This window comes from Sarcophilus harrisii, chromosome 2, assembly GCF_902635505.1.
Source record: "Sarcophilus harrisii chromosome 2, mSarHar1.11, whole genome shotgun sequence".
Classification (NCBI taxonomy): Eukaryota; Metazoa; Chordata; class Mammalia; order Dasyuromorphia; family Dasyuridae; genus Sarcophilus; species Sarcophilus harrisii.
In genome coordinates this window covers 432602421-432607929 of record NC_045427.1, presented here as the reverse complement: position 1 = coordinate 432607929, position 5509 = coordinate 432602421, and positions in this window count along the sequence as shown.

The following is a 5509-nucleotide window of genomic DNA, read 5'->3' as shown; positions in this document are numbered from 1 at the left end:
CCTTCTTTTCTTTCAAGGTCCAGATTAAGTACAGACTCCTCCATTAAGCTTTTCCTGATTCCCCTAGGTAGAAGCAATTTCTCTCTCATCCAGTTTTGTGAGGTAATTAACAGTTCTTTATCTTATTTTTATTGTTGCCATTTAGTTCCTAGACCCAATTAGCAAGCTAACCCTTATAGCAAAAAAAAAAAAAAAAAAAAAAAAACCCACAAAACAACAACAAAAAACTTTAAAAAGGGGGAAAAGCACTTTACTTAAATATAGCCAACATGTCAAACATACCTGAGAATATGATAATCTATATCTATGGATTTCCACATTTGCAATAAAGGGGAAACAAAAATAAGGATAAGCATTTATTAAGCACCTACTATATGCTCTTGTTTGTCCTTCATTTTCTTTTTTTTCTTTTCTTTTTTTTTTTAAATTGAAACCTTTTATTTTCAAAACATATGCAAGGATATATATATATATATATATATATATATATATATATATATTTAACCATTGACTCTTGCAAAATCTTGTGTTCCAATTTCCCCGCTTCGTTCCACCCCCTCTCCTAAATGGCAAGTAATCCAATATGTGTTAAATATGGTAAATATATATATATATATATATATGTAAATCCAATATAGGCATAAATATTTATATAATTATCTTGTTGTATAAGAAGAATCATATCAAAAAAGGAAAAAAATGAGAAAGAATAAAATTCAAGCAAACAAAAGAACTGAAAATGCTATGCTGTGATCAACATTCAGTTCTCACAGTCCTCTCTCTGGTACAGATGGCTCTCTTCATCACAAGATGATTATTTGAACTGGTCTGACTTGTCTCATTGTTGAGAAGAGATACATCCATCAGAATTGATCATTGTATAATCTTGCCATTGCCTCGTACAATGAAATGCTGGTTCTGCTCACATCACTTAGCATCAGTTCATGTAATTCTCTCCAGCCCTCTCTGAAATCATCCTGCTGGTCATTTCTTACAGAGCAATAATATTCCATAACAGTCATATGCCATAACTTATTCAGCATTCTCCAATTGATGGGCATCCACTCAGTTTCCAGTTTCTAGCCACTACAAAAAGGGCTGCCACAAACATTTTTGCACATGTGGGTCCCTTTCCCTCTTTTACGATCTCTTTAGGTTATAATCCTGGTAGAAACACTGCTGAGTCAAAAAGTATGCACATTTTGATAACTTTTTGAGCATAGTTCCAAACTGCTCTCCAGAATGGTTGCATCCATTCACAGTTCCACCAACAATGTGTCAGTGTCCCAATTTGTCATTATCTTTTCCTGTCATCTTAGCCAATTTGAGAGGTGAGTAGTGATACCTCAGAGTTTTCTTAATTTGCATTTTTTTGATCAATAGTGATTTAGAGCACCTTCTCATATTACTGAAAATGGTTTCTATTTCTTCATTTGAAAATTGTCTGTTCATATCCTTTGACCATTTATTAATTTGTCCCTTATTTTTAAAGAGGAGCAACGACATCACAGATGATGTGTTAAGTTGCTCCTGTATTGGATTTAATTGAGGCACAGTCACCAAAAGTCTTTCATAGTCATCAAAGTTCATATTTCCAGTTCATATTTCTAAGTCTTTGCTACCACAAAAAGAATAAAATGCCAAACTAAAATAATATCCCCTCCAAACCTCAAACCCTGGCTGTTTTGCTAAATGCTTTTAAAAATGACACTCATTTTTAAAATATTGCTTGCTTCCCACAGGAGAACTATATTTAACCAAAGGAGTACAGTTAAGCAAAACAAATCAATAGGTTGAATATGTGTGCCTTATTCTATACCTGTGGTGTAATCTACCACCTCTCTATCAAGAGGGATAAATGGAATATTTTGCCATCAGTGTTTTAGAATCAAATGGCTCATTAATCTGAGTTCTGATATCTCTAGATAATTAGAGGCAACTCAGTGGCATGGTGGATAGAGCATTGAGCCTATTGTCAGGAAAATATAACTCAAATACTTATTACCTCTGTGACCCTGGGTAAGCCATTTAACTGCTGCCTACATCAGTTTTCCTTATATGTAAAAGGGGGATAATGATAGCACCTATCTCCCAGGGTTGCTGAATTACAAAGTATTTAGCTCAGTGCCTCGTGTATATTAAATATAAATAAATAAAAACATTTGTATACAAATGTTAGCTATGATTATTTCTATAGAATATTGGATCTTCTCTTTGCCCTCTCCCTGTCTCCTTTATAATATAACTATTTTTATACATGTTATGTTTTCTCTTTGGTTAGGTTGTAGGCTTCTTGAGTGTAGGGACTTTGTCATTTTTCATTGATAAAAACCCAGGGCTGAAAAATAAACTGTATAAATATGTATTCATCTATTGAATTTAACATTTATTTTAAGATATTTAACATGTATTGGAGTACCTGCCATTTAGGGGAAGGGATGGGAGCAAGGAGGGGAAAATTTGGAACACAAGGTTTTGCAAGGGTCAATGTTGAAAACTTACCCATGCATATGTGTTTTGTAAATAAAAAGCTTTAATTAAAAAAAAAAACCCAACACCCCCCCCCCCAAAGCACAAAAAAGAAACGAGAGTTCCATATTTAAAAAAATAAAAAATAAAAACCCAGGGCTGAGTCCAATAGTACATAGTGAGTGTTTATTGGCAGTTTGTTAAATTTTGCTCAGTATAGCTATTTCATTGAATTAATTGAATTAAAAGACACATTTCTTAGCCAAAAGGAATACATTTCAGATATTTTTCCAATCAGAGAGAAGAAATTTTTGGATGGGTGAGAGCCCCCCACACCCATAGTATATGAGCATCTGCAATGTTAAATAGTGTATTTACCTAATTAATATTGGGCTAGTATTACTCAAATTGTGTTTTCCTTAAAAATAATAATACATTTCAATAATATGTTAAAGTTTATAGAATGCTTTATTCACAATTACTTTATAGGAGAAGGTATTACAAATGTCATTATTACTATTTTCCAGATAAGGAAAACAGCTTCAGAGAAGTGACTTGTGCAGGATCATAGAGATAATAAATGTCAGGATTTGCACCCAGCTCTCCTGACAACAAATCAGTGTATTTGACACTATTGGATCCTGTCTCCCACCCCTTCATGGTCATTCACTGTGTTTTTCCCAGCCTCAACCACATATAGACAGAACTGTGGTGATGGTCCTCAGTGGGTTCATTTGGGAAACGAGGTTTCCATCGATTTGTTAAATAGGAAAGAGCCTGGATTAGCCAGTGACCTGGGCTGGTCAGCTACTAGTCTCAGCAAACAATCCTTCATCCTCAGGAATGCCTGATAACAACCTGGGCTGATTAAATACAGGTCTATATGATATCCTTTGAGGAATGCAAGGTTGTGGTTAATCATTTCCATCAGATTTAATCTCAAACCACAAAATACTGTGGTTTGAGATTCTGGGTTTTTTGTTTTTGTTTTTGTTTTTCTTTTCCTGCCGAGGAAATCCTAATTCTGACCTCTCTCAATTACCAGATTTCCCTTTATCCTCTCTACTAGTGCCCACATGATATAAAAAGGAAAGTCTTGCTTCAAGATATCCACATCCAGAGGTCCAGGGGACAGGACCTCCCTGGACTGGAAAATACCTGGAGAAGCAGAGCAACCAGACCCTGTTTTACCCAGTGCCTGGACAGGTAAAGTGATGTGACAGATTCCTTGGGGATGGCTCCCCATCCAGCCTTGGCCCAACCTAGCAGGCTGAGTTGTGTCTCTGAATTATGCTGAGATCACAAATTTGGAGACTGACAGAGGCACCTTGGTGGAAAGGCAAGTGCTTGGATTTGGAGGCAGAGGACTTGGGTTGAAATCCCATCTCTGATCCATATTAAGTGTGTGATCTTGGGTAAGTCACTTCTCTCTGGGTTTTGATATCTACATCTGTAAAATGAGGGAACTGGACTATATGATTTCTAAGGGTCCTTCTACATATGTCTGTAACACTCTGATCTAATGAACATTTCAGAACTAGAGGGGTCCATAGAGATCTTTTTCTACAAATATCTAAAACCAGATGCCTTATATATAACTGTCACGTTTACTACAACTTCTTCATGGGGCTTGTAGCTACATCTTTCCTTGGAAGGTTTTTTGTCATTTTCTTTCCTTACCTTTTATCCTTTCTTTTTTTGCTACCATCCGAGATTCTCATGCTTCGTGCTATGATTATTGCATTAGTCTCCTAACTGATGTCATGACCTCTGACGCATCCTGTAAGGCATCCTCTGTGCATCTCCCACCTCTGTTGCATCCTGCACAGGCTATCATGCTCAACTTTATATCATCATAATAGCCCCTTCAAAGTCACTTTGTCTGAGGCAGAATTCAACCCACGTCTTTCTGACTCTATGTCTAGTACTCTATCCACTACCCCTTTCTACAAAAGACTTTAACAGGTTTCTATTTTTTATTGAGTAAAATTCATAATCCTTTACTGTATATTCAAATGTCTTTACAATCTGATAATAATAATAGCAAGCATGCAGATATTGTTTTGAACTTTGCAAAGTATTTATAGATATTATTTCATTTGGTCCTCACAACAATTCTGGGAGGTAGATATTACTATTATCCTCATTTTATAGATGAGAAAATATGACTTGTCTGGGGTTATCCAGCTAATAAATGTCCAAGGCAGGATTTAAACTGAGGTCTTCCTAGTTACCTCTGGTACCACCTACTTTTCCAGCTTTATCTTATATTACTTTTTTCCTTTTCCTTATATTACTATCTTCCTTTTCTTCTTCACCTATTAATTAATTAATTAATTAAGACCTAATCAAAAGTCTGCTCCTACAGGAGGCCTTCCTTGGTCCCCTCTATCCATAATGATTTTTCCCTTTGAGGCTCATACAAAATTGTGTTTTTACTGCTCTGATACAATTTTATAATCTGCATCTTTTGTTGTTGTTCAGTCATTTTAGTTACTTCCAATTCTCTGTAACCTCATTTGGGGTTTTCTTAGTAAAGATAGTGGAGTGCTTTGCCATTAAAAAATGGCAAACTTCTTTAGTTTATTTTTACAGATGAGAAAACTGAGGCAAACAAGGTTAAGTTACTTGCCCAGAGTTACATACTTAGTACATCTCTGAGGATGAATTTGAACTCAAATATTCTGACCTCCAGACCTGGCATTCTATCTTAATTCCACTTAGCTGCCTCAGTTTATACCTAATAGCCCAATGAGATTTGAGTTACATGAGAGCAGAGATGATAGTGTTCCCCTCAAGCCAAAGGACAATTCTTTGCCTATAACAAGTGTTAATGTATGTTTATCAAATTCCATTTAATTACCATTAATGATTAATGAGAAGCTTCCTTCTTAGGGAAACTACAGACAAGATGCTGAAAACGTGGTGTCTAGCAGCTCTGTGTAGCTCCATGGTGTTCACTGGCACTCTCTCAGAAACAAATACAGTCCTCAGGGTGAGCAAAGAAGTCCTTAGTAATGGTAAGTGTCCCCTTAGGGCC